At 32.4% G+C, this 23,979-nt stretch overlaps 1 protein-coding gene across 3 annotated transcripts in view; it reads left to right on the forward strand.

The window, feature by feature from the left end:
• Positions 1-23,979, forward strand: part of LOC141480580 (fatty acid-binding protein, muscle-like) — a 70,614-nt gene that overhangs the window by 18,175 nt on the left and 28,460 nt on the right. Inside the window, exon 1 of one of the 3 annotated variants that reach the window (XM_074170762.1) lies at positions 23,835-23,932. The exons of the other annotated variants lie outside the window; for them this stretch is intronic. The gene's annotated coding sequence lies outside the window, so the exon portion shown is untranslated. Of the gene's footprint in view, positions 1-23,834; positions 23,933-23,979 lie in introns of those variants that run through there. 3 annotated transcript variants of the gene reach the window in all.

Below are 23,979 nucleotides of genomic sequence, written 5' to 3' on the forward strand. Positions count from 1 at the left end.
GCGGACTACCTATACTTTGTGAATACCGAACTATCTGAAGTTTTGGATAATATGCCCCTTCAAGTAAGAAATGTTGTGTGGTATCAGTGTGATGGTGCACGTATTCATACTACAAGGGTGGTTAAAGAGCGTTTTTTGGAAATATTTAGGGGAAAAGTAATCAGTCGCAATATGGAACACTTTTGGGCGCCTAGATCTCCTGATATAACCCCACTATATTTCTTCTTGTGGCGTTACTTAAAACAAAAGGTGTATAAGCAAAGACCTTTTCTAGATATAAACCATTTAGAGGCAGTTATTCGAGAATGTGTTGTAAGCACGAAACCCCGTAGTATAAAGAATGCAGTTAAATATGTTTTAAAAAAAAGGACAATTGATTGTTTTGAACGTGGTGGAAGGCACACCGAAATGTGACTTTTTATTTTGTATTTCTATTGGTATTTACATGGTTTAGGCATATGTTTCGATTTGATTTAGTGTTCTTAATTTAAATAATAACTTTATTTTAACAGATGTTTGTTAGAATTTTTTACGGTTTAGTTTTCTAGGCAACAAAATCTAAATTGATTTCTGAAGTAATTTTGTTCATTCATACCTCATAAAAGATATTTAGTAAATGTGAAATTACTTTCGTATAATTCCTTCCCTTAGTTTAATTTCGTTGTAATTTTTCGTAATTAGTAAATCAAAGTTTAACTGTTTGAAAAGTAAAGAATAAATTATTGACTTTTCATTGATATTGTTTTTTAATTATGCTTATGTATCGAGCTATTTCGCAAAAAGTAGAAATAAAGTGAAATATTTATCTGTTTTTGAAAACTGTATCAACTTTACATCATTTTTGGCATAATTTTTTCTGGTGATTTAAATTTTTGCGAAATAAGTTGTATTTAGAATTGTAATTGGTAATAAAAATGCGTTGGAAAGATAAGTTAGGCATAAAGCACTAACTTTGTTGAGGTTTGGCTAAATTTGAGAAATCGTCAAATGTCAAATTTTCGAAAAACTGTGAAATATTTATCTGTTTTTAAAAACTGTATCAACTTTGCATCATTTTTGGCATAATTTTTTCTGGTGTTTTAAATTTTTGCGAAATAAGTTGTATTTAGAATTGCAATTGGTAATAAAAATGCGTTGGAAAGGTAAGTTAAGCATAAAGCACTAACTTTGTTGAGGTTTGGCTAAATTTGAGAAATCGGCAAATGTCAAATTTTCGAAAAACTGTAAAAAAACTAAATTTGTACTAGAGAGCTAAAAATTGGTATATGGGTAAAAAATTAAAACACATTCATTTTTTCTCTTTACCGATTTTCGTAATTTCGAGGAATAACTGCTTTTCTGAACATTTTTTGGAAAAAATGTCAAATTGGACAGGGAAGAAAAATCACTTGATCGGTCATATGCATGTCATTTGACATCTTTTTAAAGCACAACCTAATGGAGATATCAAAAGTTGCTTGAAGAGATGAACAAAAAAAAATCCCATTTGATGCTGACTTTATGTGTGACACTGTATATACGTATCTCACTGAAACATCTACGGTTTTATAGCTGAGTCACCAATGAAATAATACGTCATCAACTGTCTATCAAGCCTTGGTAACCCTTTCGCTATTTCCGTGTTTGTTTCATTTAAATAAAATGTGGCAGCTACTGTCACCAGATGCGAATTTCTCCATATCAAATTTTGGATGTTAGGCAAGTCCGAAAGAGGCTTGAATTCCGCCTCCTGCACTAGGAGGAGGTCTTTAGTTGCAGAGACAATATCTTAAAAAAAGAATTCGCAGACACTTCCTTCCAAGAGGTTACTATGGTAGGTTTTGAAATAAAAGCCTGCTTGAAACCTTCAGAAGAAACTATATTCAATACTAAAGGAAATAAAGGGAAAAATATATAACAAAATAATCAAAGAACAAAATATATAAAAAAAATTTAAAAAATAATAACCATAAACAAATCTCAAAAAAAATTTAAACTCAATATTTGTGCCTTCGCCGGTAATTACTATAATATATTATGAGAGTGACGAAATACTCTAACTTGGCTGATGATTTCTGACCGCTAAATATCTATAAGGCAATTATTCGGTCCACTCTGTATATAAATTTAATATAGCTAACTTATTTCCAAAATTATAAAATAGTTAGTACACAGGTATATTTTACTCACCGCTGCCTTTTTCCTGCTCGTCCCTTATTTAAAACTTTTGCACAACACTGCTCGATTTTCGCTTCAAAATAAAAGACTACCCAAAATCGAGTTAACCGCCTGTTTTCAAGAATAACAAAAAATTAAAAGATTCCACCCAGAAAAACTATCTCCCAAAACAAAATATACCGCCCTTGATTGACCGTCAAGAGAACCCTTCAAATTCCCAAGTTTTCGAACCTCCTCAGAATTCACGCAGACTTACTTCCCAAATAAAAACTTTCGCACCACTCTAAGACCGTTGCCTTAAGCGAAGAGCTCCCAGAACCCTCTGTCTTTTCTCCTTTCAAAAGCCAGGAAAACCATTACGAGTGCCTCGCCTCTCGCGTTTCTCAAACCGTTATCTTTTCATCGTTGCCCCCGTACGACGTAGGTCATCAAAAACATCTTTCGATGAGTTCGCAAAACTTTCAATTCTGGGATATTGATATGCCCATATTAACATTTCGAGTTACGTGATAATTATATCTGACTGGGCATCTTTCACGTCGATGAATAGTGTTTATCTTAACACTCTCGGTCCCTCGGCCATAATTTAACCTTTTATGAGAGACAGTTACGGCGTTTAAAAATAATCTGAATTGAAGAAATCTGTCTCTTCCCGAATTAAGAATTTATATTACCATACATAGCTTTCGCTAGGTATTACAATCTACATTGAATCGGACCAGTTCAAAGTTCAAACTCTTCTCTCACTTAATAAAATAGACATATAAACAAAGTCCACCGATTCTAAGAATGACATAAAAATATACATCTCTCTTTCTCTGTGTCTAACTTCTAACTTGATCTTCTGTTTAAAATATCTTACACGGTAAAAATGAATTCCCTGACTTAACATTACTCTTTGAAAATGGATTCTGTAACTGAACAAAAGAAGAAGCCGATTTATCTGACGTCTATTTGCATACCTAACCGTGATACGGAATAAAATAATCAAAACAAATAATATGGCTTTTGAATGTCAATATTCCGATTTATACTCAACTAGAACACCAGATGGCAATTCATTAGATTACTTCGTGTGGGGTTTCATTAAAAATATGGTTTACTCCACTCCAATAACAACAATGGAATATATGAAATCGAGAGTTACAACTGCTTTCAATAGTTTGACTCCAGACTTGATCAGAAGCGCTACACATGACAATCTTTTGGAGAGATTACATGTTAGTTTAAGTAGAGGAGGAGATGTGTTTGAACATATTCTGAAATACACTGACGATTAAATTAACTCTTTAATTGATGGGTTTATTATTTTCAGTTCGTGTTTCAGCGTTAATAAAACTATTGTTTGAAGAGAAGTTTCATTCGATGGTTGAGGAGTATTTTAATAATTATCTTTTCATTGTATTATCTGTGATTAATTGAGAAACATCAAACAAAATCTGTTTTACAAAAATGAGTGATGAACAAGGAAACCATGTCAATTTCCGTTTGAAACAGTTTATCTCGAAAACGGTTCAAAATAGAAATAGTATCATCTGAACAAAGTTAATCTAAAACTGGATGTAGAGCTCAAAAATGTTGGAATATACAGGGTGTTCCATTTGAAAAAATTGAGTTCCACTCATTTTTTCATGAGATCAAAGTATCTGCATTTTTTGAAGACCCTGTATGAGGCAAATGAAAATATGACTCGGAGTGAAGATCCTCATAGTATCACTCCACTCCATTTCAAATTTGATCGTTTTAGTGGAAGAGAGTTCAAGATTATTAGCATTTATAAAAGTTCATGTTTGGTAAAAAAATATCGAAATCAATTTATATCTTCTAAACGGTAATAGATAGGTATAGGGAAATAGTATATGAATTTGTTGACAAAGTGATAATGAATCATAATATGATATTATATACGGGGTGTTCCATTTGAAAAATCAAAGAAGCCGATACTTTATAGTAGAAGCGACAATGCCGCTTCGTCTAAAATATTTTAGGCGTGTAGGTCATATTGACTTATGCATACTAAGGAATTTTCAGGTTGATCCGTTGAATAGTTTGCCAGAAACGGCTAATTAACGCTCATCATGAAAAGCCCTGTATTTGTTGGGTAGCGCTACCGAAGACTGCTCAGAAGAATCTCAGATCTGTGAAAATAAAACTAAGAATTTAGACAATGGATATGTTATAACTCACATTTGGAATTGAAAAGGAAAAGGTTTATTTTGTGTTCAGATTGTGTCACAAACAATATGAGATTACAAATGGAAAAACGGAACGTTACAATATAAGAGTACCAGTCAATCAATAGGTACGCATTTCATTAGTTCGGACTTCCATTGTCTAATATGATACAAATTGATTTGAGATCCCTGAAAAAATCAATAAAATTAAAAATATTAGCTAAAAAATATGCAGGTAGGTTATTTGTATAGCGTATATAAGCATCAAGAAAGGGAATCAGGAATTGCCACCCCAACGGGGAAAATGGGGGTTTAAAGAAACTTTGGGTTAATAAAAATTTTGTAACTATTTGTTTAAATTGATCTGTCACGAAACTCAATGCCACAAACCAAATTCTTCGCGGGCGAAGCTGCGGGCAACAACTAGTAACAATATAACACAGAGTTATACTAGATTTGTAATGGTGATAAGGATAGTTCATCCAAACGTGACTCTCAAGGCCAAGTCATATATGCATCGTTCTTATAATGTCAATCACTGTCACGGTGTAGTCTAATTTTAGTGAGGTTATGTGAATCAGGGAAGTGTGGCAATTCATTTTACATTTTGGGCTATCTTATTGATGAGTTTTATGTGATTTTCATATTCATTTGAGTTCTCTCAGTAGAGTTAGGATCATAATCATATCATAATATTAAATTTACCCGGAGAATTTCTGTAGAAGCATTTTTGCAAAGTTCCAATATATAGGGTGGTTCAAATTCGATCTCGTAAACTATGAGAGATACGAGGATTGTTCAATTGGGGCAAAGTTGCGCATTTACCTGACTAACAATATGTCGTTGAGAAAGTCCTGAAATTCCGAGTATATCCGGAGATATAAAAAAATTTAAAGGATTCGAAAATAAATTGCACTTCAACATTGCCACTGTTTCCCTGCTACATAATAGTGTTTTTAGATTTGCTATCCGAGGTTTCGTCTTCCGGCCACCATCATCAACTTTATTTTCTCTTATGGGCGCTACATTGGATTCTTTCTGTTTTGAATAGAACCAGATTTTACCTTTTCAATGATGTATCATAAGTTATCATTCTTTTTCGAAAAATTGGAGATATTGAAAAAAATGAATTCCTATCATAATAGGCTTTGACTTTGATGTTTCTAAATTTGACTTTCAATTTGTTACACTCGATGACATTTTGTTATTGTACAAGTCATTGAATTTTTGGCGAAAAATGGCTTTCACGAATGAAAAAAAAAGAGATATGATACAAATTTGTTATAAATATGATTGAAAGAGTGTTAGGACATTGGAAATTTATTTAAACTTGTATCCTGAAAGACGACAACCACATCGAACTATGTTCAAGTTATTCGATCAAAATCTCACCAAGTCTGGTTCGTTTGAAAACGAACAAATAACAATAATTAACTAAAATGTAGACAAAAGTAAATCACAGCAAATGCTCAAAATGCAGGTCTTGTTCATGATAACACAACTGTGCCCTTCTTCGAATATTATCCACTGCACGGAAAATTTCCCTCCTCCTCAATCTTCCGAACTCTCTAACAATGCTGTGTTGAAGGTTCTCAATATTTTGATATTCCCTCTGACCATAAACTCTATTTTTCAGTTTCCATAACACTTAAGTTTGGAGACCTTGTTGGCCACCTCACCCGCCCATTACTCCCTATCTATTTATCACGAAACTTTTCAGTTAGGTAATTAGATACTTGTCTGGTAGTGTGTGGTGGAACACCATCATGTTGAAACCAGATGTTGTTATAGTTAGCCAAAGGTAGATCATCCAAATAGTCTTTGAAAATCGACATTAAAAACTGGTGATAGGTTTCTCCATTCAGAATTCCGTCAAATAAATGAGGACCCAAAATTCTATCTTTGTAAATTCCTGCCCACACGTTAATACTAAATCGCACTTGAGATCGAATTTCTCGGAACTGCCTGGGGTTGTTTATGCTCCAAATGTGTTCGTTATTTCGGTTGAGTATCCCACAATTCGTAAAAGTGCTTTCATCTGTCCAAATTACATTTTCCAGGATAACAGAAAAATCAGGTCTTCTTATTAGCCAATTACAAAATTCTAATCGCCTCTCGGGAACACCTGGATACAATTTTTTACATATGTGTATTTTGTAACATTTTAAACCGCTTTTTCGAGATGTCTCCAAGCACTTCTATGACAAATATTCATTCCGGAAGAAAATTGGCGTGTAGATTTTCCTGGGTTCTTGTTTATCTGCAAATTATTCATTTTTATTGAAAAGGATACAATGTCTAACTTACCTCATACATATCTCATTTATCAAATTTTCTTTAGCTTCCTGGTCAATTCTGTCTCCGTATTTTTTCCTCGGCTTTTCAAATGAACCAAACTCGGTGAGATTTTGATCGATGTGGTTGCCGTCTTTCGGGATACATGTTTGGATACAATTTCGATGTCCTAACACTGTTTTTATCGTATTTGTAATAAATTTGTATCACATCTCTTTTTTCGTCATTCGTGAAAGCTATTTTTCGTCAAAAATTCAATGACTTATACAATAACAAATTGTCATTGAGTGTAAAAAATTGAAAGGCAAATTTAAAAACATCAAAGTCAAAGCCTATTATGATAAGAATTGAACACAGTGTGTTCTCATCAATAATAACTCATCATCAGAACTGAACGTAATACATGGAGCACCTCAGGGCTCTATACTTGCACCTCTCCTCTTTATTATTTAAACTTCTGATTTTTCCAAAATACTGAAGAATTTTCAAATGCATACCTATGCTGATGACACCAATCTGATTTTTTCCGCGAAAATTGAATAATTTTTATCCGTTGAACACTTTTTGAATAATGATATAGATGACTTTTTGAAAATATCAAGAAATCACTGTTTGAACATCAACCCAAATAAATCATCAGCCATAATTTTTGGTTATAAGAGGGACAGGAGTAGGGCCATAGATAATTCCTCAATTTTTATCAATAATCACAAATTGGAATATAGCGATAAAATAAAATGCTTGGGGTTGACATTAGATTGCAATTTGAGATTCACTAGCCATATTAACTCTCTGATTCCGAGAGCATATGGTTTACTAAAACATCTATACCCACACAGACACTGCTTGACTAAACATTTGAAAATTCAAGTATGTGATACACACTTATTTTATCAATTTTCAACTACGGTGATATTGTCTATGGCCCGTGCCTTGATCAAGAAACTTCTTCCAGGATTCAAAAAGTTCAGAATGCCTGTGTCCAATTAATATTTCCGCTGAAACGATAAGATCATGTAACAACATTTTTAAACAATCTTGGGTGGCTGAAAATGTTAAATAGAAGGAAACATCGCCTTGTATGCCTCGTTCATAAGTTATTGAGAAACCAATAACTTATGATTTATGTCCAGATTACCTCTACTCCAAAATTACTCCACGTCACCAGTACCACTCTGGAAACCTTCGTAACATCAATATGCTTACCCTCCCGCGTCACTCTCTTTCTTTTTTTGAACGTTCTTTCTCTTATAGCGCTGTAACCGAGTGCAATTCATATCCTGACGAACTGAAATCACTATCTTTTTCTGCGTTTAAAAATAAAACGAAAGCCATCCTTTTCGGTAAACAATGAATCAAATTAAACTAAATTAAACCTGACTTAATTATCTAATGCATTTTACATCATGTTTTTTTTTAAATTAATTATAATTATATATAATTTAAATTATACTTTTGTTATATGATGTTAAAACCTAGATTAGGTCCTAGTTTTAAGTTATGCTACTGTATCACTATTAATACACTCACGTATAAAAATATTATTGGTTGAGTGGTAGAATAGCGTAAGCTAAACTCCGCCAAGACAAAAATAAAGACAATTTATTATTATTATTATTATAATTATTATACAGTGTGACATATTTTTAATAGAAACACCCCATAAAATTTGAAGTTGTAAATCGATTTTAATATTTTTTTTTTAACGTCAAGTACTAAAAGGTCTACCGTGGGACAAAATTTTAAATGTTTATTAAAGTTTCAGGGCATACTACGATATTTTTTCTTAGTCGAAAATCGGGATTTTTTATTAGCGATTTTTTTATTGAAAACATCACTACGCCACTGGATTCACAGTGCCTCTAAATAGGTGTGACCAAAATTTCATGAAAAAATATTCATTATTAACAAAGTTATGACAACTCAAAAATTCGAAAACTCACACAGCTAACAGTCACAATATATCATTTTTTTTATGATTTCAACATTAAAGTGCCGCCAGATGAAAAAAACAAAAACAAATAGCGTAAATATTTTTAATGAAAATAACGGAATTACATTCACACAATTCAACTAACAATGAAGCAAAAAATCTTAATAAACGTAACTAATAACTAATTATTGAAATTTTTCAATTCGGTGCAACAATTAATTCTAACTCATATTCTAATAGCCTCTACTAATCCACCACGTATTTCGATACATGTGTCGTAGCGCTTACGAATGTTTCTGATTACGTTCCTTAGTTCTTGAGGGCTAATATCTGCTCACACCTGTCGAATTTGTGCACAAAGTTCATTTCCATCTCTTGAGCGGTTTTTGTAAATCTTTTGTGTGAGAAGTCTCCAGAGAAAAAAGTCCAAAACTGTGAGGTCTGGAGATCTGGGTGGCCACTCTATAAACGGACTACCACGGCCTATCCATCGGTTTGGAAAATGTTCGTTAAGCCATTGCCTCATAGCTCTGGCATAATGAACTGAACACCCATCTAACTGGACAATTAAATTTGACGGTTCATTGATTGGCAGCTCGTGAATAGCATCCCAAAACTCTGTGCTTAAAAATTCTAGAAACCTCTGCGCATTAATGTTTTCCTCAAAAAAAGGGACCAATAATTCGTTCGTTCAATATCCCACACCAGACGTTGATTTTTTGGGAATACTGGCTTTTACAGTTTCTTACACAGGAATATCCGCTGCCCAATAGCGACAATTCTGTGATGGCACTACTCCATTTGTAGTGAAAGTGGCTTCGTCGGTATATAAAATATTTTTAGGGAATTTCTATTGTTTAAATATTCCCTTTGGGCCTATAAACAATATTCCAGGCGTCTTGCTTCGTCGCCTTCTTGAAGTGTGTGTAAAAATTTTGGCTTGAAAGGTTTAATATTCTTCGTCTCGAGACATCTCCGAATAGTTTCTCGTGGAGTATTCAAATCTAAAGTGGCATTCCTTATCCTGGCATTAGGATTATTTCCGAAATTATCTAAAATGATTTGATCATTCCTGTTTCGTCTAGGTACAGGATTACTTTTTAACATCATTTTTGATACTGCACCAGTTTCATTGAATACTTTATTTATTTTATTTACCGTACCGCAGCTAATACGAGGACGATCTGGATGTCTCTCATTAAATACTCTACAAACCTCTCTAGCACTTCTAACGTCATCTGCCGAAAGGTGTATAATTTCAATTTTCTCTCTTACGCTCAATCTTGCAGCCATGATACAAAATAATTCGAAGAACTGTAAGGTGACTATTGTTGACAATAGTACACTTAAATCTTTCACTAGTGTCAAACTGTAATATCATTTCCATGGCAACTAAGATTTAAACAGTTAATTTGCGTGAAAACTTGAATGTAATTCCGTTATTTTCATTAAAAATATTTACGCTATTTGTTTTTTTTTTTTCATCTGGCGGCACTTTATTGTTGAAAATATTCTCATGGCTATATCTGTTGATATATGGTGTTTTTTGTGACTATTAGCTGTGTGAGTTTTCGAATTTTTGAGTTGTCATAACTTTGTTAATAATGAATATTTTTTCATGAAATTTTGGTCACACCTGTTTAGAGGCACCCTGAATCCAGTGGCATAGTGATTTTTTCAATAAAAAAGTCGCTAATAAAAAATCCCGATTTTCGACCCCTGAACCCTGAAACTTTAATAAACATTTTAAATTTTGTTCCAAGGTAGACCTTTTAGTACTTGACATTTCAAAAAAAAAATCGGTTCAATTTTAGGGGGGTGTTTCCATTAAAAATGGTTCACACTGTATCTCCAATTTTTCGAAAATGAAAGATAACTTATGATAGATCATTGAAAAGGAAAAATCTGGTTCTATTCAAAACAGAAAGAATCCAATGTAGAATGTAGCGTCCATAAGAAAAAATAAAGTTGATAATGGTGGCCGGAAGACGAAACGTCGGATAGCAAATCTGAAAACACCATTATGTAGCAGGGAAAAAGTGGCAGTGTGGAAGTGCAATTTATTTTCGAATCCTTCGAAAAATAAATCCAGAAAGAAATAAAAACCATTTTCCTAAATTTCTGTTTTTTCCGGGCCTCTCATAGTTTCCGAGATCCCAATGGTGAGGATCAAATTTGAAACACCGTGTATATGAGATCAGTTCAAAATAAGGTAAATTTCGCGGGTTATGTATTGACAGTTTCAGCTGTTTGTTGATGAGAGTCATAAACGTAAGAAGTGTTTTACGTGTTCGGCGATTTTCAAAAAAAAATGGATAAAAAAATTTTCGTCAAAATTTGTGTAAAAAATTAAATTAAGTGCTCAACAACACTTGAAATGTTAGCAGTGACTCTGAGTCAGAAAAATGTTTACAAGTGGTAGGGAAGAGTGTGTATGAAAGAGCCAGTTTTGAAAAACATCAAAAAAAGTTAACGTCAGGTGATGGTTATTGAATAAAATTGCTTTTTGTAAATAAATAGTTTAATAGTCATGGATATCTACTCAAAATAAAATGAGATACAATGACAGAAATTAGTAATATGGCAACTTAAAAAAAAAGGGTAAATCGGCTTTTTCAAAGCAACATGTCTATGAAAGAGCTGGGCATGTGCTATAAAAGAGCCGGGTTCCTCTTTACAAAAAAGAACAGTCTTTCAGCTGACAAAAATCACTCGATAAACTATTTATCTGTTATATAATTCTTATCAAACTGTAAAATCGCTCATTTCTGTGAAAATCAGTTATTTATCAATCTTAAATCACAATCTTCCAACAATCTTATAAGCAATATAATTTATATTTTTGAATAATCAATCTCCATTTTGAAATAATTAATTAATAGAAAACTTGTACTGTCACAAGGCTCCTCTTCACAATAAAACAGTTGTTTTTCAGCAATAATAAGCTCATAATAAACCATTTATCTTGTATAAAAATTGAACATTGCTCATTTCCATTAAAATCACAGTTATTTATCAGTTTCAAATCACAATCTTAAAATATTCTTGAGCATCTTAATACAATTATAATTTTTTTTAATAATCAGTCTCCAACACCAACTTTCTAGGTTCATTTTTCTTCTCTTTTTCCTCAAATTTTTTCTGGATTATCAGTGACTACAGCTGATGACATTTTACGATTGATTGATTTTACAGGCCTTACAATTTCGGCGCTTGCGATTTGTGATGTTGACAGAAGTAACTTGTCCAATTTGTTTTGACCCTTTTTCAGCGATGATTCTATTAGGAGCTGAAACGGTGCTGCATCCTGTTTCGTCTGGATTAAAAATTATATGTGGTTGGAAGTTATGCTTTTCGTAAAGGTTGGTCACTTTTTCAAAAGAATTCGCTTACGTTTGTTTTGTTGAAGCTTGTCACTCTGGACAAAGAAGTGCTCTCAGGCTTTATGATACTCAAGTCTTTGTGCCTCCATGAATACTCGAAGCCATTACACGGATGCAATTTTGCTAGACAGATAGATTTGCCACAGCATACTGGAGTGCAAACTCTCTTGTTTGTTTTTTCATTATAGCAGAGGAGCCCACGATGCAAAATGGGGATTTTCTCGAGCGTCATCGAGACATATTAGGTTGCAAAGCTTAGATGATAAGAAGAAAAAAATGTTATATAATATATACCTCTTTATCGGTGGGGGAAGCGGCTATAGATTTTTAAATATGTAAAAAAATACTGTTGCATGGACATACTCGAGCGCGTCAGATATTGATAGCATAAATGTTCTACGTATTTTTAATAATGTTGGTATGTTAATCTGATCGTTTGCATGATGTGGGTGTTTCTACGTAAGGGTTAAAAGTGAAAAGAAACAAAATTAATCGAGCGCGTCAGCTTTTCTAAGGGGGTGTTGAGTGCAACAAAAAAAAGCTCTCATTCAATAATCTGACGATTTCGATCTGACGCAAACTCGCGGCCATTATTATAATGTGCAAAAAAAAATCGCCATTTTGAAATACTCAAGCGCGTCAGATTAAGATATATATGGTTCATCTTAATGTTTTAGACGTGCTGTCTCATAATCTGACGATTATCTAGAGGGATTCGCTTAATCTGACAAAAACAATATTTTTTTTTCAATTCATTGAACCTAAATAATTGAAAAGCTCAGGAAATAGCATGCAAATAAATAAGTGTATGTTTATTAAGTATATATATTTGTATTTATAAGAAAATAATTTTTTTTAAATGCTCAAAAATATTTAATTTTTCATTATCAATTGATTAATTAATGAAGAAAAGAGAAATGAAACTTTCTGTTTTTTACCACTTTTATTTGTAACTAACGTTACTGCAGTTTCGTCCTATAAGGATATTTTCAAACTTATATATTGTATAAGTTTGAAAATGTCCTTATATATTGTATAAGTACCACGTAGTATTGGCTACAAACATCAATTAATTGATTAATTAATCTTCATCTTCATCACGAACGAATCTCTGTGATCAGCTGTGATGGCATCATGGCAACAGAATTAAGAGTGGGGACGGAGTGAGAGAGTAATAGATAGAGATAAAAAGAATAGAGAATAGAGGAATAGAAACTCGGAGAGGGAAATATAGGTATCACACAGCTGCACGCATTAAACTTTATCGACGAATTTTTGTTATTTCGGCTTACGGAAATCGTCAGATTGTATATTTTTCGTTATCCTTGAATTATTTCCTTCAAAATAAAAAAATTAGCTACGCTCGAGAATGTCGAAATGACGTTATTTTTTTACAATTTTGCTGTCCTCCCTGCTGCTGTCCTTTACGTCACTCTCAAATTGTCAGATTACTGGAATATACACTTTTTAGCAGGTAATTACCTCACCCTACCTTAATCTGACGCGCTTGAGGATTCCTAATGATCAATTTTTTTTACTAATCTGATCCTTCATGCCTCACAGGCGGCCTTATATATGGGGCTCATATTTGGTGGAGGTACTTAACCGGGTACAAGGTATCCCCCTGTATATTAATCTGCCGCGCTTTAGTAAATCCCCGCTTGGGCTCCCACATTATTAAGCCATGACAAATTTTAGACGCAGTTTTTAAATATGAAACCAATAAATCTTCTTGCTATTGCGGCAGTTGTGGGACGTTTTTCTCTTATTCCTTCCAGATGCTTGCGTGGACATGTTTCTTTAGCCAGAAATAAATACAATATTGAAAAGACGGCAATTTAAAACTTAAAAGTTTTCGTGCCATGAAAGAGCCAGGTCTTTCAAAGCCTCCACAAGTGGCTCTCTCAAAACATTTTGTAATTTAAGTTGTAACCTCAAAATACAACTATTTGGCGTAAACATTATGACATCAATATTATCGTAAAATATTGCTAAATATACAACATATCAATTTTATCAACTCATACTGCACTTTTCTTTGTAAAACAAATTAAGTAAACGCAAAAAACTTACTTTTTGGTCCTAAAATCTTTGATGTGGTCTACCGACGCCATTCGTTTTGACAGAACTGTCAAATATTCGTGGATAAAAGTTATTCAGTGTTGCCATACAAACATTAAAATTAAATTATGGTAGGATTTTAGTAAGTGGTAGAAAATCACATCGGCTCTTTCAAAGCATGGCTCTTTCATACACCCTCTCCTCTACAAGATTTTCACAGAAGGTCAAGAAGATATTCAACGAAAGTCATTTTTTGTGGAGGAAAAAGTCAGTTTTTTATCGATCTTTTTTTGGGTAATGGTTACCTTCCACAATCTGAAAAAATATAAAAATTATAATGGAGAACTTTATACAAGAAGATGTGAATGACTACGGTTGCCCTGGACGCTTCAGCACGTCAGCAACCGATGAAAATGTTGAGAAAGTAATTAAAATTTTTAGGAAAGGAAGTTTTTGTCTTTCTACTACTCCATCTTGATACTAACACTGTCATCCTCACTGGTAGACATCGATGTTTCGCCGTAAGACTTTTGCCTTAGGGCTCTTTAAAACCAATCTGGATTATATTATAAGAAAAAACACAATTCATTTATAAATTACGATTTTTGTGTCGCAGAATAAGTTTAATTTACTTATGTCATCGATGACATCGTAATGACATTTATTTATTTATTTGATTAAATCCCAGCCAATAGGGGAAAGGGTAGAAGGCAAAAATTTGACACTCCATTATCATCCAGCGATTTCAATAACTGTTTTTGCATGAAATATCCACATTCCGTATGATCCACCTGATACTTTTATTGATATAGCAGATAATTTTATTCTATATGACACAAACCTCTCAGAATTGACAAGAAGTCTTTGGGGAGATAAAAAATGAACACACTTCAGGAATTGACATCTCCTTGAATATTTTCGAAAATCTACCAGACAATGCTTTATCAGTACTAGTTGACATAATAAATATCTCATGTAAAGAAGGAGTTTTTCCAAATTTTCTCAAAACGTCTATTGTTATTCCTTTTCATAAAGGTGGAGATATTGGCATCTCTTCTAATTTCCGACCTATCTCTTTGATAACAACACTTGCAAAGATTCTAGAAAAACTAGTCAAGAGAAGACTAGTTGAATTTCTCGAGAGAAACCAGATATTAAACAAATGTCAGTTTGGATTCCAGAGTAGAAAAAACAGTCATGATGCCATTTTTTCATTATTGTACAGTCTATATAACAAATTAAATGATGGAGAGATTGCAGCTGCTGTGTTCTGTGACATATAGAAGGCGTTTGACTGTGTTAGTCATGATACACTTCTTCGGAAATTACAACAGTTTGGTATAAGAGGTGTAAGTCACAATTGGTTTAAATTTATCTGAGCGTAGTCAATTGTTAAAACGACTAATTATTCTGAAGAAGGAAAAATAAACTGTGGAGTTCCACAAGGCTCAGACCTAGGTCCACTATTATTTCTTTTGTATATAAATGATCTGACACATATTGATATTAAAGGAGAGTTCACACTATTTTCTGACGAAACTATAATTTTATGGCATGATCAAAATCCCTCAGAACGTGAAACAGTTATAAATCATGATATTAGCAATATAAAAAGATGGTGTGACGCAAATCTTCTTAGTTTTAATATCTCTATAATGAACGTACTTTGCTTCAAATGTTCCATCAGCAATATACAAATTGACAACATCTTTGTTGAGAATAATCAACCAAATTTCTGGGACTATCCATTGACACTGATTTGAAATTTGAAGACCATATCAAGAGTCTCAAATCAAAGTTTTCCTCAGGGTCTTATGCTGTGAGGCTGACATCTTATGAGTTGGGATTTGCTGCTGCCAAAGTAACATATCACTCTCTCATAGAATCTCATCTACGATATGGAATTCCTTTCTGGGGTGCATGTACTCTGAAAACACTGCAATCAATTTTAGTTATACAGAAAAGAGCTGTACGTTTTCTATGTAAAGCAAAACCACGAGATTCTTGCAGACCACTGTTTAAGGAAAAGAAAATCCTCACTGTAATATCTATTTTTATTATTGAAACTATATGTCTCATAGCAAAACATCAACTTCGATTTTCAATTAACACAAACGCCACTCGATAAAGAAACTACCTGAATTTTTATTCAACAACTACATGCCGATGTATATCATTTTATAGTGTATAGTTTTCGAGAACATTACTCGAATAATTATAACTTGACAAGTAGTGAATTTATTTCTAGAATTATTTTCACCAAGCTTTGTCAATAAGATGTTAATCTTCAGACAATAAAGCATATTTTGACTTTGACTTTGAAAGGAATCTTGTTTAAATTGAAAGTGTTATATTTTAGAAGTGATAATTCTTGGGAAAGAAAGGTTTCAGCTTTCTACTACTTCATCTTGATACAAAAAATTTTGGAAACCTTCAAAGAAAGGAAGAACGCAATCAATTTTAGATGTAACTCTATACATAAATCTATAGATCATGCAAAGAAGTAACTTTCAGACACAAACTGGAAAAAAAAGCCCTTCTGAAACAGTTACTTTCGTATAACATCCAAAGTATTGGTAATAAAATAACACAAATAGAATATTTCTTAACAAAATATGAGGTTGACATTATACTATTCACTGAAATATGGTTAAAGGAAGGTGAGTTAAAAAATGTTAATATTCCAAATTATGAATTATTGTCTTATTATTGTAGAGAAACAGTTGGGTATGGTGGAGTATGTATATTAGGGAGAAAAAACTCCAACTTGAAAATAAAACCTTTAGATATGTCTAAATATTGTTTGGAACAAACTGCTGAATTTGCGGGTATCGAATTAGTTACAGAGGAGACGGTAGTGATTTGTACATATAGATCTAGTTTAGATCTTGGGTTGAATGCATATTTGAATGCGATAGATGAAGTATTGGGATATATTTTTATAAATAAACAAATAATTGTTGTGGGGGATTACAATATCAACTTCAATATAAATGACTGTGACTCAAACAATTGTAGAAATACTATGTCGTCCCATAACCTAACAGAGAAAGTAAATGAAGATACCAGAGTTACTCCGAAGAGCAGTTCAAAAATAGATAATATTTTTACTAATATTAAGGAAACATACAATGTACAAGTTGTAGAACTACATTTATCTGATCATCGAGGTATATTTTTTAATTTTGATATAGGAAAAATAAAAGATGAATACATTATATGCAGACCTATGACAGAAAACAATAAACAGGAGTTTGTAAATAGTGTTAACTACTTTAATAACGAAGAGTATTACAATTTGACTTGTGCGAACTCAAAGGCTAATTATCTTACACATTTTCTATCATATTGCTATGAATCATGCTTCAAGGAGAAAACAGTAAAGAAACAAAAATTTTAAAAAATTAATTTTAAATTTGATTCAGAACTGGTTCAATTACAAAACTCTTTAGCGGCAACACAAGTCATTGCTAACTCGACTCAAAATAAAGAAGATTTGGAAGCATACAGAAAACTGAAATGCACATATAAAAATAAAATAAAACAGTCTAAACTTGAAAGTAATTCGGAGTATATCAATCAATCTAAAAATAAACAGAAGGCTGCCTGGAATATAATAAATGCCAACAGAGCGACTAAAAGGACTAGCAACTACAAATCGGACGTGACTTCGGATGAATTTTCAGAATATTTTTGTTAATATTATTGAAGAACTCTTAACAGATTTCGTTGGTGTAAATGATCAAGATTTTCAAAATTTCTTGAAGTTTGCCCCATCCACACAAAAATCTTTTTTCCTATTTCCTGTTACTGTCAGTGAAACTAGAGATATTATTAGTAACCTCAAAAAATCACCAGCAATGGATGTGTTTAATTTGAACAGCATATTATTAAATCTGATAAGGGATTTTCTGATCGAGCCACTGACAAACCTGATGAATTCCTGTATAGAACAGGGTTTATTTCCAGAAATTTTCAAACTTTCTCAAATAACACCTATACATAAAAAGGGAAACTTTGAGGACACAAGCAGCTATAGACTAGTCTCAATCATTCCAATATTAGCAAAAATTTTTGAAATTATTTTAAAAAACAGACTTACAAATTATTTTGAAACAAATAGCTTGCTAACAAAATTCCAACACGGTTATAGGTCAAACAGATCGACAATTACTGCTTTGTGCGAAGCCTATGAAAAAATATTAGACTCATTCGAGAATCAACAATGTTGTATGGCAAATCTCTATGACCTTTCCCGCGCATTTGATACTGTAAATCATAAAATTTTGATAAATAAAATGGAGTACTATGGAGTGCGGGGAAACGAACTGGAATTATTTAAATCCTATCTTATGGATAGGAAATCAAGAGTCAAGTGGCAAGACAATATCTCGGATTTTGTTGTAATGAAACATGGAGTTCCGCAGGGCTCTGTTTTAGGTCCTCTACTTTTTATAATCTATGTTAATGATATGATGTTCAATTTGTCCAAACCAACTAATATACATGTAACTAGTTATGCTGACGATGTCTCCATCATACATTGTAACAGGGACAAATGTATTGTCGAACAAAATATAATGGAATCTGAAGAATTACTGAAAATATGGAACAAAAGCAACTATCTGACATTAAATCTGGACAAAACACAAAGAATCTCTTTCACACTGAACAATACGATAGCTAATAATGATATTAAGTTATTAGGAGTGTATCTAGACGTCAGTTTAAATTTTTTGTCACACATAAGCCATTTATCCAAACGGTTATCGACGGCAACTTTTATTTTTAGACAATTGAAGGGCAAGCTAACTGAAGAATTCATCAGGGTATCTTACTTTTCAATATTTCACGCAGCAATGACGTATGCTATAGTTGTTTGGGGTGCATCAAGTCATACAGCCAAAATTTTTGTCTTGCAGAAAAGAGTTCTAAGAATTATGGCAGGGGTTGATTATAATGATCATTGCAAACCACTATTTAAAAAATTTAAGATACTTACACTTCCCTCTTGTTTCATATATGAATGTTTGATTTATATAAAAAATAAAATATTCGTGGTGATACCGTCAAATATGAGCAGGTACATGAATATTTCACAAGAGGAAAAAGTGATATAAGACTGCCAAAGCCTAGAACAACTAAGGTCGAACAATCATCTCTGTATCTATCGATAAAATTTTTTAACGCTCTTCCTAAGAATCTGAAAAACGAAACGTTGAGTTTGAGCAACTTCAAAAAGAAAGTAAAGAGTATTCTGATCGAGGAATGTTTCTACTCCTTTGAAGAGTATTTCAATTACTTTTCATATCCGATACCCTATTTGTAATCAAGTAACTGAATTTATGTATTTATGAAGTATACAAAGCTATACATATTTGTGTTTGAATATGTTTTTATTGTCTGACAAATGGTGTTGATTGTAATGGATTTCAAATAACTTAATTATTCGCTGTAATTTTCACATTTTTACTTTCTGTTGTAACTGTTTTATGTGACGTATGTATAAACACTTTTGTGTAACAACATGAATAAAGTATCTATCTATCTATCTATCTATCTATAAACATTGTATTACACGAAAGAAAAATTCTTTCAAAACAAATATTTTATATGAACACTGAAAGTTACTTATTTGCATGATATAGGTACATATCTATGTATAAAGTTACTTCTTTTTTGAATGCTTCCTTCCTTCCTTTGGAAGATTCCCACATTTTTTTGTATCAAGATGGAGTAGTAGAAAGCCAAAAACTTTTCCAAAAATTAGTCACTCCTAAAAGTATAACCCTTTCATTTTAAACAAGATTCTCCTTGGCTGGGATTTATCAAATGAGTGAATGAATGTCATTACGATGTCATTGATGACATAGTTAGATCAAACTTATTCCATGACATAAAAATCGTAATTCATAATAATAATAATAATAAAAAAACTTTATTCACCGTAAGAGTACAGAATATAAATAAATGAACTACATGATAGAGTGGGAATAAAGACTTGAACGATAAGCGCTATTGCACTTGTTTCGTTATTGTGTAACAAGGAGTATAATTTATAGAGTACGCTACAAGACAAATAGAATGTAACATAAAAATAAAAAAAATAATAATTTGAAAAGACATGACGTTATGAGTTGACAAAAAATATAAATAAAACAATAATAATAAGATTCGTGTAAACTTAATACAGGGTGCCTGTTTATGGTAACAATGAGTATATTTTCTAGAATACGGCACAAGACAAATAATATAAAAAGAAATAAAACAAGGACATAAACCAATATATGTTGACAGAATGTAAAAAAATAATAAGATTTGTATAAAATTTATATAATGTGACTATAGGGTAATATAGCATAATTGGTTGGTATACTTTTTATTCTAATATATTTATCACATATTGTCTTTGTTTTTCGAATATAAACGATTTCAAATTCTTCTTGAAAATTGGAGTGCGGTTACTGTTTTTAATTTTATCAGGAATAATATTGTAGAATTTGGTTGATGTGTATGGAAATGCTCTTTGTGAAATTTACTTTTTCAGTATGATAGGATACGGTATTTTCTTTAGAATATCTTGTATAGTAACTGTGATGTTCTTTTATTTGATTTTTGTTGGAATTGTATTTGACGAGTACGTTGTGAAAATAAAGCTGTCTAAGGTCCATTATTTGACATTCCTTGTATAGTTCGTCCGAGGAATAGCGATTGTTTCTAAACATTATAATTTTAAGTATTTTCCTTTGCACGATTTCTAACGGGTTGAGATGGGTACGTAGAGCAGCTCCCCAGGCTACAATGCCATATTTCAAATGACTTTCAACCAGCATAATAAAGATTTTTTAATTCTTTGATGGGGAGGTATTTCCTTAGAAATCTGAATCTGAGTAGGATTGTCTGAAGTTTCTTGATGACATACTTGATATGAGTATCCCATTTCAGGTACCTATCCAAATAAACACCTAAATATTTCACTTCGCTAACTGCTTGAATTGTAAAGTTTGATGTTTGGTTTTTGATAAGGAGATTGTCAAAAGGGCAGGAATTGTTTGAATTGCAACTAAAGGGTAGGAAATTTGTTTTCTCCATGTTAACAGTGAGTAATTTATAGTCGAACCATTCTTCTATTGCTTTAAAATCCATTTCAACTACATTTTTGAGGTTATTCCAGGTCTTTTCCTCATAAAAAATGGCTGTATCATCTGCATATCCAATTATTGTACCAGCTGTATTAAGTTTGAATAGGTCGTTTATGTAGAGATTGAATAAAGTTGGTCCTAAGATTGTACCTTGTACCTCTTCTCGGCTCGATTTGTATCCCTTCGATTCTTACTGACTGTTCTCTATTGAGTAAATAGCTTTCAAACAGTTTCAGGCAATTGCCCCTAATACCGATATTTTCCAATGTATTCAGAAGTTTTTTATGATCCACGGTGTCAAAGGCTTTTGAGAGATCAATGAATAGACAGAGAGAGGGTGTGGAGTTCTCTAAAGCCTTGTGTATCTTCTCAGTTAAAGTTATTAAAGCATCATCGGTGGAAATATTTTGTCTGAAGCCAAATTGTTTCTCTGAAATTAGCTGATATTTGTTTATAAATGACGTCAACCTATTTTTCAATAATTTTTCAAAAACTTTCGATAAGTGTGTGATCAGGGATATTGGTCTGTAGTTGTTCACTGAGGTTTTATCTCCTCTTTTGTAAATTGGGCAAATTACTGATTTTTTGAAGGCATCAGGCCAAACACCTTTAGATATACATTGATTAATGATGAATTGAAGTGGTTCAATAATAAACTGAGAAATTGATTTTATTACTTCTGATTTAATTTCATCATAGCCTACCGATTTGTGATTTTTTAACTTATTTATTAGTGTAGTCAGTTCTTTGGAGTCGGTATGTGTTAAAGCTAATGAGTTTGGTAGAATATATTGATGTGCGTTATTATTTCTACTCGTTGAGATTTTTTGAGCTAGTTTTGCACCTGCGAATTTGTCATTGAATTCGTTGGCTATATCTTTATAGTCAGTTAAAAGCTCGTCATTATCATTTTTTATGGACCAGTAACTTTTGTTTTTGATTGTGTACCGGTGAGTTCCTTCACAATATTCCAAAGCTTTTTTGTGTTTCCATTATTTTTTTTAATTGGTTCCTGAAATAATTTTGTTTTGTTCTGTTTATTGAGTTTGTTACTTTGTTTTTGTATTTTTATATTGATCCTGTATCGCAGTATTATTAGGATTACTCTGGAGTTCTCTGAACATTTGGTTTTTACTATTGATCATGGTTAATAAGGAGTTATTCATCCAGGGAGCAATTTTGGTGTTTTTTCTGTAGTATCTTTTTCTTTCTGAGCATTGATTTAAACTATTTATAAGGATATGGAGGAAATTGTTCATTGATATATTCGGATCCTGTGTATTGTAAATTGTGTCCCAACTAGTCTTTTGCAGTATTTTGCATAATTTACTGTAATTTAGGTATTTAATATATTTGTTATCCGTTTTTTGCTTGTTTTGCTTGTCAATGACTATTTGGAGTATTGTTGTATGTTGTATGATCGGTTATATTTGTATTAACAACGAGTGGCAAGATCATGTCAGTAATGTTGCTGATTTTTGATTTCAGGAAAATATGATCCAAACAGGACTTACCTATGTATAAAGTTACTTCTTTTTTGAATGCTTCCTTCCTTCCTTTGGAAGATTCCCACATTTTTTTGTATCAAGATGGAGTAGTAGAAAGCCAAAAACTTTTGATTTGAGGAAAATATGATCCAAACAGGACTTACCTATGTATAAAGTTACTTTTTTTTTGAATGCTTCCTTCCTTCCTTTGGAAGATTCCCACATTTTTTTGTATCAAGAATGTTGTATCAAGTTCATGAATGAACTGTGTGTTTTTTTCTTATAATGTTATCCAAGTGTCTTATGGCGAAACATCGATGTCTACCAGTGAGGATGAAAGTGTTCCATGTAAGTGAAATTTTTACCTTTTATTTAGTATATTGTGTGGAAATCCTGTGAATTTTTGGAATACAAACTGAGTAGAGAAAATTGTAATTCAATGTTTATATGAAAGTAACTCTTTCAGAAGAACTTTTTCTTCCAGTTTGTGTCTGAATGTTACTTTTTTCCATGATTATAGAGTTACTTGTTTTAAAAATGCTTCCTTCCTCTCTTTGGAAGACTCCCACATTTTTTTGTATCAAGATGGAGTAGTAGAAATCCAAAAACTTTCTTTCCCAAAAATTAGTCACTCCTCAAAATATAACCCTTTCAATTTAGTGTAGAAAATTGTTATGGCAAATCGTGGAATCACTGTTAAAGACATTGCTGAGGATGTCGGCATATCGCTTTACTCATGCCATGCAATTTTTCAGAAAATTTTGGTAGCGAAGTTCGTTTCAAAATTCATTAATTTTGACCAAAAAAAACGTCGCATAAGCATCACTCAGTAATTGTTGAATGGTGTCAATGGCGATCCAGATTTGTTCAAAAGGGTCGTAACTGGTGACGAATCATGACTATATGGTTGTGACATCGAAACCAAAGTTCAATCATCTCAATAGAACCGCCAAGACCAAAAAATTCACGCCAAGTTCGATAATGTCAATAAGGAGTATTATCTTGAAGTTATGCGCCGCACACTGGGGCCAAATATACCAATTGTTGGCAGGAACTCCAAAAAGGAAAAAAAGCAATCGGAGTCAAATAACACACGATTGTAAAGTTGAATAGTATCTGCATGCGAGACAATACGTATTGGAGCCCAGATCTAGCAGGCGTTCTGATAAACTTGATTTGACGTTAGCTATTTTTGCAGCTGTGTAAGTTGTCAAACCATTGCATCGTAAATTTGTGTTGTTAGAACTCTGGTGTGTTCATTATTGAAAATTTGATTTTGACAAGGAGTGTTTATATACAGGTTAGTCTATTGACTCATGATAATAATTTGTTTGATATGCAAACAAT

The sequence above is a fragment of the Leptinotarsa decemlineata genome, unplaced genomic scaffold (assembly GCF_025532065.1).
Source record: "Leptinotarsa decemlineata unplaced genomic scaffold, Ldec_3_MD MMD2_P_RNA_scaffold_9, whole genome shotgun sequence".
Lineage (NCBI taxonomy): Eukaryota > Metazoa > Arthropoda > Insecta > Coleoptera > Chrysomelidae > Leptinotarsa > Leptinotarsa decemlineata.